The sequence below is a fragment of the Octodon degus genome, unplaced genomic scaffold (genome assembly GCF_000260255.1).
Source record: "Octodon degus isolate 3935 unplaced genomic scaffold, OctDeg1.0 scaffold00114, whole genome shotgun sequence".
Lineage (NCBI taxonomy): Eukaryota > Metazoa > Chordata > Mammalia > Rodentia > Octodontidae > Octodon > Octodon degus.
The window spans coordinates 2,230,332-2,243,674 of record NW_004524690.1 but is presented as its reverse complement, the minus strand read 5'-3'; the positions used below and the strand labels follow the sequence as shown (position 1 = coordinate 2,243,674).

The 13,343-nt window shown below is 43.7% G+C and overlaps 1 long non-coding RNA gene across 1 annotated transcript; it reads left to right on the top strand.

Annotated features, from left to right (window-relative positions):
• Positions 1–7,197: 7,197 nt before the first annotated feature.
• Positions 7,198–9,876, top strand: LOC111812154. Its single transcript, XR_002817733.1, has 3 exons — positions 7,198–7,596; positions 8,594–8,720; positions 9,119–9,876. It is a non-coding gene; the product is annotated as an uncharacterized LOC111812154 (long non-coding RNA).
• The last annotated feature ends 3,467 nt before the right edge of the window (positions 9,877–13,343 follow it).

Genomic DNA, 13,343 nt, shown 5'->3' with positions numbered 1-13,343 from the left:
CAAGCCTTACACTCCCTAATAGCAAGGAATGTCTGTTTTATATGCTCAGAATCAGCACAATGCTTGGTATAAAATAAGTATTCAAAATTTGTTTGTTGACTGAAAGTATGAAATAGATAGTGAAAATCCCATAGAAATTCCTCTCCCCAAGGATAACTGATTGCTTTTTATTATTGGCAAGGCAGAACAAATCATCAGCGTGGAGACAATGTACTGTATGGCCCCTGGACACTTACTATATAGCTACATGACAATTTGAAAAAATAAAAATGCCTGAGTTTGTACTAATCCTCTCCACTGTAATTGACTTTCTTAAATGAGATTAATGAATTTGATTGGTCCCATCTGGAATCCCTCACTGTTTGCATGTTAATTCCTAGGGTTTGTGTCATCGCTCTGGCTCTTTTATAATAGGAAATGGGCCCTGCCCTGTGGGATATCTAAGCCTTTCTCTAGTCTCTAGCACAGGTGAGTGGCCCAGGGCCCCTGCCTGGGGTCTTGGGAAGATTATTTAGGAGACTTTCAGTCCAGTGAAGTATGAGAACTATCAGGGTTTCCAGAGCCAAGCGACCAGGAACAATTCCCTACTGTTTTCAACTAAAGAGAAACTGAAAGGGGGGTGGTGTTTCCCTGGTCTCTGATAAATAACCTTTCCATATGAAGTGCACATTAATCTGACACAAGTAATTAGCTGTCAGGTGTTGGGCTTTGCTGTCAGAGCCCAATTTTGAGATTAGTACTAATTGCGGGGGGCGCCCCCAATGGCCTCTGCTCCTGGCCTCCCCCTCAGCTTGCTGCCACTTTGACTGCAGCCTGGAGTAATGGAGCTGGCGGAGTGGAATCAATTACTGGCCAATGAAGATTCTCCCACAGGCCTGGGCTTGGGGAAGGGTGGCTCTTCCTGCTGCCTAGACAGCTGGCCTAGCTGTCCACAGGGAAAGGGCTCGTTGGCGATACACTGCTGACAGCACCCGTCCATGGTCGACAGGGCCTGGCAGAGAGGAGCCTTCGAGCCTTCTGCCTGTCCTCCTGCTATCTGTATTCTGTGCCTGCCAGCGCTGACCACTGCCTTTTCCCAGCATCTTGCTGCCCAAATGAAAGAAAAATCCAGATCCAATTTGTTTGTGGGTCAGCAGAGAAAGATGGTATCATGTTACTATAGATTAATATAACATTTAGAAATAAGAACTTCATAACTGAGACTATTTTGTGTCATTTTGGTTCCACTGTGATCACCACATACAATTCATGATAGGACTTCTGTGGGTGCCACTTGGAGTTTAGGGTCCATTCTGAAGTTCCAAGACACTGAGTTTCAGTCTGTGTAGGGTTCATTTCAGACTAAATGCATTTTAAAAACCCCTCCCACTCTGAGGTGTCTGCTAAGCATTAATTATAGACCTACATGAAGATATTTTGTCCTCAATTATCTATGATTTTTGCTTTTAGCTGAATTTTGCTAATTATCTATGATTTTTGCTTTTAGGTGAATTTTGCACAAGAATAACCATTAAATGTAGGCAAACTGCTTAGCCTTTTTCTTCTGCTTTTTTTTTTATTGTTCAAGTTAATGCAAACAAATAATCTCAAATTATTTTAACAGAATTGCTATTTAAAAGCAAGGAGTTCACGTTAGATAATGTATCAAATTCCATTTACCAATGATATAAAATATTTCAGAGACATTTTAGCTTTTGAAAGATGCACTTAGGTATTCAGGTTTCCATTTGAAAGGCATTAAAACAAGAGAAGTTCACAGAAAAGGTGATATAGAAATGAGTGCCGTGTTATAAAAAGAAGAAAATATTTTATGATGAAAATGTGATTTTAATAACTTCTTGATTTCACTATACTTTTGAAATGGAAACTGACATTAAGGCTGAATGATGTCTTCGTTTTCTTTTTATATGTAAAATTTCTGTGTTTTGCTTTGCTTTGTTTTTGTTTTTGGTCTTTTGGTGACAGGTTTCACTCCATAGTTCAGGCTGGCCTCAAACTCACAGTGACGCTCCTGCCTCAGCCTCCCGAGTGCTGGGATTATAGGTGTTCTCTACCATGGCCAGCTTCTATGGATCTTTGAGTTTAGTTGTGTCAGCCTGGGTTTGAACTTACAAACTTCCTGCTTCAGCTCCCTAGAGTACTAGGATTAAAGGTATGTACCATCATATCTGGCAATTCATGGTATTCAAGGTTACTCTCAACCTTGTATAGAGGTTTTTTTGTTTTTTTTTTTACTTTTTTTGCAGAACTGGGAAATTGAACTCAGGCCCTTGTACTTGCCAGGGAAGTGCTTATTCTACTGAGCCACCTTGTATAGAGATATTCTTTCTTTCTTTTTTTGTGGAACCAGGGATTGAACTCAGGCCCTTGTGCTTGCCAGGTAAATCGCTTATCCTACTGAGCCATCTCCCTGGCCCTGAGTTTAGTTGTGAAAATGAGATAGTCTTTGATTCATTACAATTTTTCAGGCAAGGTTAAATAAAGGTAGAAAGATAAGCATGGACTTGAAATGTTAAAAAAAAAAAAAAAAAGGGAAGCCGTTGCAGTAAAATAGGCATATATTCTGTGGGTGACACAATCGGGATGGGAGAAAGGCAAGTCTGAACCACCCCTCCCCACACACACCTCTTGTCATCAAAGCACAGGGACCAGACAAGCTCCCCTTTCTCTTCCTGGTCAGCGCCTCCCTGCTCTTTGCCCTGGAGGAAGGCTGGCAGTGGGGTCAGGAGTCAGGCGGCCTACAGTTCTGTGCAAGGGGCTGCAGGGTCCTTCTTTACCAGGTGACTTCTTTGAAAGCATGCCTGTGACAAAGCTAAGTGATTCTAAATCCCAGATTGAAGTGCATGTGACCAAAGCTCTGTTGAGCAGTGTCCTGGGTAACCTCTGTAGACTCTCCACGGCATGGTGATTGACGTCTAACATGACTTCCGCAGGGTGTCTGGCTTTTCCGATGCCAGAGCAGTCTACCTTACGTCCAGCATGGAGCAATCGCCTATTAATTATGAGATAGTGGCTCAGAGATGTGACTCAGTACTTTCTGCCTTTAGAATATTTACCAGGTTTGTTCCATTATTTTATTGACTGAAAATATTAGTCTCCCTGGTTTGAACCATAGGCTCAGGGCTGTTCTCTGTGCTGACAGTGTCTTGAGGAATTCATCAGAGCACTAGTTACGTGGCAAGGGTATGTTTCTCCTTGCCTCTGGCCTGCAGTGTCCTTTGGAGCAGGAGTTTCTGCTCTCTTTTTGTCTTTGACATCTAGCATAGAGAAAGCCATCTGTAAATGCATGGTCAATGAAAAAAGAAAGAGTGGGGAGAAGAGACAAAAAGACATAAAAAGGCAGCACTCACCTCAGGAATCATTACTGTTTCCATCATATACAGGCCACGTCCTCACAAATTAGCACTCTGGATCCCAATGGGTTTGCTAACAGTCCTTGTCTTAATTCTGCCATGAGACATACAGGTCTAGGCTCACAAAGTCCATCATGATAGAGGGATTTTTTAAAAAAAGTATGTAAAGCTGAATCCTCAACTGTTATCAAATAAATAAATAAAATATTTTAAAAATCTTTATAGCTTTTTTTTTTCTGTACTGGGAATTGAACTTGGGATCTTACGCTTGCCAGGCAGACACTGTGCCACTGAACTAACTCCCCAGCTAGCTTTTAAAAAGATATAGTGCTTTATCACTACATCCCTACTGCCCAAGCACACAAGAACTTATTCCTATCTGGCTAAACCTTAGTAGCCTTGATCAACCTGTTTCCTGCTGGTCACAATGTGCTTCCATGTCTGCACCTGGCTTGTTTCACTCAGAATTATGATCACCAGTTCCTAGCATGTTGTTGACAGGATTTCATCTTTTTTATGACTTAAGGTTACTATGTTCTGTTATGTATGTAGATGGCATTTTCTTTATTCCTTCATCAAGAAATTAACATTTTTTTCCAAATAAAAACTAAAACTTCACTGACAACAGAAAAGCTCCAGTCTTTTAAGAGGTGATATGGTCCTGTGTAGAGAGGGGCAAGGTACAGGACAAAACTGATCATTAACATACTGAATAATGTTGAAAATTATGGAGGCATTTAGAAATTATGGATATTAGATATTTACATACACCCTTTACAGTCTGACCACACAATTTTGTAAACACATTGTTTTAATGTTTACAAATTTTGCAAACATGTCTATGTTAATATTTTATAAATATAGGGCTAATATTTTTTCAAATATTAAGTTAATATACTGTAGTTCTTTTTGTCTTCCATTGCCTGTTTTCTTCCCATCCCTAAGAAAGTAAGCCGGGAGGACGCAATAGTGTGAGTCACATTAACAGCTTTAAAACCAGAGGAGTCCGGCATATGCCTGTGATCCCAGCACTCGGAAGGCTGAGGCAGGAGGATCACTGCAAGCTGGAGGCCAGCCCCAGAGCCAGAGTGATTTCAACTACACCTGAAACCTGATTCACCACCCCTCAAATTAATAAAAATAAAAGATTGTCCTAAATTTCTTTTAGCCCCTCAAATAGTCAGCTTTTCCCAATAGAATATAAAGTTTTCTTCACAGATTACACTCTTGCTCAAAAGCTCAGAATACTAAGTTCAGAGGGGGATTTTTGCTTTTGTGTCAGTGGATTTGGAGAGTTCAGGGAAAAGAGAGTAACAGGAAGCAGAAGAGCTAAAGTAGGCCCCTCTCTCCCCACTGCAGATTTTAGCTCCAAGAGGGGGGGATAAGTTAGATAATGCTGAGGATCACCTAGCTCTGGGGCCTCCTCCCTGCTTCTCATCTGAGTCTTGGGAGCAGGTGATGCTGCTAGAGCCCAGTGTTACTGTTCAGCATAGTTCAGGCAGGGGACAACACAATTAGATGCAGAGAGGGCTTGGGGACCCCCAGAGCTGCCCTGGACTTACATGTGCCATGCATGTTGGGACCTAGTGGGTTTTCAAAGGGCTGCTGAGGAAGGTGAGAGGCCCACAGCAAGGGCCGGGGAGACCAGACGGGATGGGGCTGCAACTTGGAACAGTCAAGCTGGGAGGAAGCCTAGACCATAGGGAGGGCCCCGGGCCCTGGCTGGGCTGGGAAGACTTGGCTCCAAGTTTATCAGCTGTGGATGTGAGCAACAGGCACCGACTCAATGCCCAGGAAGCACTGAAGCCAATGATTCCCCGGCGGGCTCCTCAGCAGCCGCTCTGCAGCTGGTCCAGCAAACAGCAGGCCAGACTGAAGGTCCAGGCACTCAGCCACCCCACCCGAGGTCACTGTGCTTTGAGCACACCCAGTCACCCTTCTGGCCAGGAGGCAAAGCATGAGTGGGAGCCCTGGACATCGCCTACACAAGCTGTGTAAGTGAGCTGCACCGGATCAGAGTTCAGATGGGGATTTCTCACTCTTGTCTATTACCTAGACAACAAGGCCAAATCCACTAGGACACAAAGGAAAAGCTAAGCTCACTTTCTGTGCATGTCTCTGTGGCAGTATAAGCAGGTTCGTGGTCCCTCTGTGCCCGTGACTGGTTTCTCTTAGCAACTTCAGTCCCCTGGCTGTGGTCAGGTACATGTTCTTGGACCAGGGACAGCGGGATGGCCACAGGGGAGACACAGCCAGGCCTCTACCTCATGGGCCAGTTTCATTGTAAAATGACAGCAGTAAGCAATTCTCTGATGCTTTCTCACCTATAAAATTGTATAACTAGTAGGAAAAGATGCTCTATGGTCCTCTGTGGGATATGGCAGAACGTTAAAAATCTTCCACCAGTGCTTTGGCTGCACAGAAGAGAGATCTTGTGTGTGCCAGGCTGTCTTGGGCATGGTTTAAAGCACTAAATGCAGGTAGAACATTTCTTTATAGTCTTGTGTTTTATCTTTAAAAATGTGTGTAAAGGGTGCCTTATATTTTGTAATGCATTCTTGTTCTTCTTAAGAACAAAACAGTGCTTTAGATAATCTAACAATGCTAAAGCTGATGAGCATGAAGATCCCCCATGCTGGCCTGCGGAACACTTGTGGGAGGCCTAACTGGGAGCACCATGAGGGCCCGGGCAGGAACATTCTCCAGGGCAGAAGTTCCGGATCGGGTGACCAGAAAGAAAGCTCACCCACACACAATAGCATCTCTTCATTGGATAAGAGGACTCTGTTCAGGTCAGGAGGAACCACTGGGGATAGTGGTCCACCAAGAGACAAGAAGGGTTCCTTTCAGCATTGGGGATTGAACCAAGGGCTTGCAATGAACTCATCCCAAGCCTTTTTATTTAGTTTTAGAGACAGGCTCTGAGAAAGTTGCTAAGTTGCCTGGCCTGGGCTTGAACTTGATACCCTACTGCATCAGCCTCTCAGAGACTGCTATTTCCAGTGTGCACCACCTCACCCAGCTAAGGTGAAATTTTGTCACACCCAACCCTGCTTTCTTGCTGTACTCTCTGGTCTTCATGGAGGAGCAATCCCTGTGTCCCAGGACTACTGATGGCTCCTGGAATGCTGTAGGCCATGTGTATGCCCACAATGGAGCCTGGGTAAATGACCTGTGGAAAACCGACCATCAGCTTTGCCTTTTGCATTTCGTCATTTCCAATTTCCTTACCCTGTTTTTCTGATTAAATTCTAATCACTCAAAAAAAAATTGAGGATAAATGAGAGTAGATAGAATCTTCCAAGGTTCTTCAGGGCAGTGTCCACACCCATATTAGAGATTTAGGAGGTGAATAGATGTGCATTCACCCCTACATGCCCTGACCGCCACCCCAGCCTCACTCTGCAGCAACACGATGAATGCACATCTGGTGGGGGGAGTGCACCACCAGCAAAATCTGACCCGAGGAAATGATTTCAATTCAATCAGAGGCCTCCTGCGGTTGAAGTTTACAAGGAGTGCTGCCAAGTCCCACTCTTTGGCGGACGAGCTGCGCAGACTTCAGGCCTATTGGGAGGGTGAGGCGCGTTTCTTACTTTCAAAAGAGGGTTGATCCAAGATGTTTGTATTATTTCAGTACTGTTTTTCCTATGGAGCCAGGGCTTGCTGGGGTGGGGGTGGGAAGTTCTTTGCTTGTTCTTGATATTTTCCAGAGATCAAAATTAAAACACAATGTGCTAAGAGTAATCAGCGAGCTCTCAGAAGAACTGCCTGTACTTTTGATTTCTAGAAAAACCCACACAACACTTCTTAACGTTTAATTATGTGCAGAGGTAGACGGGCGGCAGAGAGACTAAGATCTCAGCGCAGACAGCACCTTCCTGGGCCTTCACATCCTGAGCAGGTATTTTGGAGGCTTGTCAGTGCCTGGTGGTGCTGTTCACTGGCCTGCTTGCCCATGGGCCTGGGGAGTTAGCAGAAGTTCACCCCTGTTCTTTGGGGTGTTTCTGTGTGAGACCCACCACATGGACGTGGACACACCCATGGCTTTAAACTAACCATGTGTGCTTCACCCGAGGGAGCAGGGATTGACTCCCACTGTGATCAAGCAGGGTGTCCCTAATAATAGGAACACGGTGCCCTTGAGCTCCCACTGTAGCGGGAGGTTGTGCTTGCAGAAGCTGAAATGCAGGCGCGTGAACGACGGGAGGCTGTGTCTGCTGGCTCTTCTGCTGGCACTCAGGTATGTTGCATAAAGACAGGAGTCACAGGAAACAGGAGGAGCTCCCTACACGCCTCTGGGAAGTTGGCTGTGAGAGCCAACAAGAAGGCCAAGTGCAGCTTCAGGGGCTTTCACAGCTCCTCAGCACTCAGAAGCACCTGCTGCGCTCGCCTGGCTCCTCCCTGCTCCTCCCATTATTGCATCACAGACCCCCCTCAAGCCCACTTTGGTTGCCACCATACTGCTCATCCTGCAAAGAGTGGCTTTTACGTGTGGCTTCCATTGATTGTTGTGGGAGATCAGCAGACTGGCTCCTCTCTCGTGTCTTGTAGCTTCTTCCCCCAGTACCGTGCATCCAGCCTGGTACTAGGATGCTATAGGCAAACACAGTCCCCTCATCTCTGTTGGGCAAAGCCCACACACAGGCCTCCTGTGGGTTGGACTCCTAGGTCTGATGCTCCCACCTGCTGAGCCAATGGGGAGCCATGTGGGGCACTCCATTGGCACAAGGTGTATGTGAGGCACACGGTGATTCCCCTGCAGGAGCTCTGAGTCAGCACTTATGAGAAGTGACTGTGGTCAGAGCAATCTGTGTAGATGTGGTGAGAACACAGGGCCACAGAGGAGGACAACTAACTCAGCAGGAAAGCTTCTCAGAGAAGGCAGCCTCTTGGCTGAGCTGGAAGGGTGACAGGTGCATCAGGGAGATTCTGGAGTGATGGGATGGGGGGAGTCACAGCCTCAGGGACAGAAGGAACTCTAGCATGGGGTGTGTGTGCGTGCATGTGTGTGTGTGTGTGGTGTAATTACAGTTATTTGTTTTGGTTTACTCTAAACTCAGGCTGACAACATATGTGTTTACTTCACATCATTAGTGAGCCATTCTAATTTATTATGAGGATTGATGCTTTTGGGTCCATTTCTACCTTTGTAATTTCTATTTTAGTCCATTTGAACATTTTCAGATAGGAAAAGCTTCTGGTATGTTTCATCCTTGTTCTGATCCTCCTCTTCCAAGGTGCCATCTTTTACTATAAACAACCCTGGGATGAAATGAAGATGTGGAAGCCATAAAGGAACCCCAGGGTCAAGGCTGGGGTTTGTGTCCCTGCAGAGAAGAGGGCATTAAGAAATTCATTTCTAATGTAAGACTGAAAGGCTTGGACCACTACGCTTTTTTTTTTAAAAGTCAAACTAACACATTTGATCATTAAATGTCAACTAGTTCTTGAAGGTTTGCTCAGAAAAACAGCAGTTTCCCTATCTCTCTTTTCCCCTTTCCCATAGACAACCACTCTCTTGGTCTTATAGGAATGAATAAATCAGGCTAAATAATATCATTTTTTTTTTTTTATTTCAAGAAACCCTCTTTTTTCCTTTTGGAAGGTTCTTCTACTTTTAAATAATTTGCTTCTGTTTCACAAAGGTGGTTTAAATTTAAAAGCACTGAAAAGATTTTAATAATAATTTTAAAGTGGTTTAGGAAACTTTCTTTTTGGTTCATCACCTGAAATTCCTCTAAATCATGTTTTCCTCTTTGCAGATGCTTAGAAAGATCCAGCCCCAGCCTGCTGTTACGTTTTACCCCTAGGTGTCTCTCAAGCCTCGGGGCTCCTAGGATGCACGGCTGGGGGTGACTGCTTCCTGGGGGTGTGATGGTCATCGGTGGATTAGTCTGATGAAGGTTTATCCGTCAGTACTTACTAGACAAACAATTAATGCAAGAGACTCAAATGTATAAGAATTTGCAAGATACGCTTACAATGGCCACACGGAGCCGGATGTGGAAGACTGCAAAAGATCTGCCTGTGCGCTGGAGCTCTGAACGGTCCAGTCGGAGGCCTTGAGCTCATCCCCGGGCAGCTCTGTATCAGGAAGCCACCGGGTCTGTGGTGGAAGGCTGAAGGGTCTCCAGCGGAAGGCTGAGGAGGCTGCGCTGGAAGCCAGGAGATGACATCCAAGGTGCAGGTGAAGGCTGGAGCTCCTATGAAGAAACAGAAGCGAGCCTTACTTCTTCATTTTCCTTTTATTTCATGTAGACGAGGCACCGTTCACGCCCAGGTGGGGTCTGCCGTCCTCAGCACATCCCTTCAGCCGTACTGAGAACTGTGCAATTCAAGCTAGCTGGGCCTTTTAGACTCAAATCAGCACAATCAGTTAACTATCGCAGATTGGTTTATAGCTAAAGGTGGGGTTGGCAGGCGAAGCTGATTGGAGGAGGTGCCCGCTGGGGGCGTGGCCCGAAGGGTCCCCTTCCTTCCCTCCTCCCCATCTCTGCTTCCTGCCACTAAGCTGTGAGCTGTTTCTCATGGGCCACACTGCCCGGCCCTGGAGCCAGCCAGCTCTGGACCGAAACTGTGAGCCAAAATAACCCTCTCCTCTTTCAATTTCTGGATGTTGGGAATTGTGTCTCAGCCACAAGAAAGTGGTTGAGACACCCCTCCTCCCCACCCCATAGGTCTCATTTAGCTGCACTGGCTGAGTCTGTTTGCAGCTGGACAGCTACGGCAAGATGGCCGCAGGGGGAGGAAGCAGAGCTGGTGGCTGTGAGGGCTGCAAGGGACAGCAAAGGAGAGATGAGGCAGGCTTTGGAGGATTCTGATTGTGACACAGAAATCAGCTATTAAAATTAGGTAATTAGCAGTTACAATTACAAACATTTATGAGAAAGTAGTTCAACTTCAGAGTAGAATGAAAAGGATACAACTTGATCTCTTGATGAAATTCAACCATCAGCCGACTTCACCGGACTGCACCTTGGGTGCAGAAAAGAGGCTTCCTGGCTCAGTCTTGCCACCCACCTCACAGCCTGGGAATCGAACCAGGGCCCAGCGGTGCATGCCAGGCAAGCATGCTATCACTGAGCCGCATTCCTCTCCACTACCATTCTTACCCACCCCTTCCTCTCATTAAGTTAGTTTTCTAGGCTGACCTTGAGCTTGCCGTCCTTCTGCCTCAGCTTCCCAAACAACTAGCTGAATCTTTTTTAGTATTGACTCCCAGCAGGACCCAGAAGTTCTCCACGTTCAGAGCTGGAATATTGCAGGGACCTCGGTTCCCAATGGGCTGAAAGGAGGGCTTTTCCCAGCCTCCGTTTATGTAAAACCTTTTGGAAATAGAGGGCAACTTTTTGTCCTTTATTTCAAATTTCGGTGGGCCTTCTTTGCTCATTTTGAGTGCTGTCCTTTTCCTTTCATAAAAGATAATGATCTATACCATATTAAAATTATACTAGAAAATTGTGTCTGATTTTGTTTGTTATGGCACATCATCCTCATACAATTTTATGAGAGAACTATTATCACTTTATAGGCAAGGAAACAGACGCAGAGAGCTCAAGCTAGCCAGTGGCCACACACCGCTAGTCCTTAATTAGCTACTTGCATCACAAGTATTTCCTTCAGGCTTTTGGATTGCCAATACATTTTCTTAAGAATATCTCTTGAAAAGTGAATGTCTTCCATTTTAATGAAGATTATTATCATCATTTTCATTTGTGTCTCAGAAATCCTTAGGGTTGGGGAGATAGCTTGGGGTCTAAGTGCCTGCCTAGAAAGCACAAGGTTCCGAGTTCAATCCCTGGTTCGATTCCTGGGCTATTTCTCTGAAACAATCCAATTATTTTTTTCAATTACAAAAAAGTCAATATTTTATTGACTTGAAATTCCCAGTTTCTATCATCTTACAAAATCCAAAGGATAACAGGCTCTTAATGTAATGGAGAACGAAGACAGAGTTACATTTGCTCAGTAGCCACAAAGGGCGAGGGATGAGTTGCAGCTTTACATGTATTTTTTTAAAGAGTAAAACCCAATTAGAAAAGACACAGAATTTCATTAAACAAAATGATAGGAATTCAACAGATTGTTATGTTGCATATTGTTGTCTTCAAATTAGTTGTTTTGATTAACAGATATAAGCATGAAAAATTGGCCAAAAAATTGAAGAGAGAGAAGAAATGTAAGCATTAACTGCGCTTTTCAATAGATCAGCAGAAATCAGCAGTACAATTATCAAGTACCCTATGCATAGACATACATGTCTCTTTCTCCCTTCCTTCTTCTATTTCTCCCATTCTGGTACATTGCAACCCAATTATTTTTTGCTAATATAAAAATGAAATTGACTTTTAACATTGAATCTTATTATCTCACTTTACTCACAGGCTAGCTCTTTTTGTGTGTTATATTAGTAATTTATCTGATAGTTCTGGGGCTCCAACCCAGGGCCCTAGAATGCTGGGCAAGCATGCTCTGCTAGATATAAACTTAAGCTTGTGCTGCAAATAAATGACAACTTCACTTCTTTTCTGTGTGCCTTTATTTTTTTCTGACCTTGTTGCAAGGGGCAGAACTGATGGTACAGCGGTGAACATAAGTGACAAGAGTGGACATCTTTGCCTTGTCCTAAATCTTTTTTTATTTTTTTATTTTATTTTTTTGCGGAACCAGGGATTGAACTCAGGTCCTTGCACTTGCCAAGGTAGCGCTTATTCCACTGAGCCATCTCCCCAGCCCCCTAAATCTTTTTTAAATTTTTTTTTAGAGAAGGGTCTACAGGGTGTTCAGGATCTCGCTACTATATCCGACTCGATCTGCCTGTTTACAGTCTCCCAAGAGCTGGGATTACAGGTGCACCGTCTTGCCCAGTCTCAATTGCTGTCTCAGTGCACCCCAAGGGCAGTGCTGACACGGCAGGCCCGGGGATTGAACCCCCAGCCCCTGCAACTACTTGCAGGTGCTTTAATCCACTGAGCTGTTTGGCTGGCCCTGCATTGTTGTAAATCTTGAAAAACTTTCAGTCTTCATTAAATGTAGTGTGCTATGGACATAAGCTCCTTTTGGAGGCTGAAGAAGTTTCCTGCTATTTGTAGTTCCTTGTGGCTTTTAGTTTTACCATGAATGAGTGTTGAATTTTGTCAAATACTTCATATCTATTGTGATGTCTCCATCATTTCTGCTTTCTGGTTTAATATACAGAATTATATTAATTGGTTTTCAAGTGGAAGAACAACTTTATATTCCTAAGGAAAAAGTCTACTTGATCATAGTGTATTTCCCTTTTTCTATGAATTATGATGGATTTCTATGCCTGTGTTTATGGGAATATTGGTCTGTCATTTTCCTATGTGATGTCTCTCTAGTTGGTTTCTGAGTACAATTCTTCTCTCATAAAATACATAGTGAAATATTATCTCTTCTTTTATTTTACAAAATAGTTTCTTTAAAATAAGTATTCTTTCTTCCTTAGGTATGTGGTAAGTTTCTCCAGCGGAACAATTTGAACCTGGAATTTTACTTTAAAAAAATTAATCTAATCGCTCTAATAAATTCAGAACTTTCAGATGATGGTATTTTTTTTAAGTGAGATGTGGTAGTTTTATGTCTTTCAAGGACTTTGTCCATTTCTTCTAAGTTGTAAAATTTATACACATGACATTGTAATGTTTTATTGTTATTATCCCTCGAATGTCTGCAGGATTGTCTTACCCTTCCATTCCTCACACCAATAATTTGTGTCATTTCTCTTCTTAACGTAGTCTCTATGGATTTTTAATTTTATTGATTAAAAACCAGATTTTAATTTTAGTCATATTCTCTTTTGTTTCTATGTTTTCTATCCCACTAGTTTCCTGATGTTACCTTTATATTTTCCCCCCCCTGGAATTTGCTTTTTTATTTAGCAAAATACATGTTGGAGAAGTTTCCAGAATAATACATGAAAATTTACATCATTCTTTTATTGCTTGTAATAACATTCTATTTTTA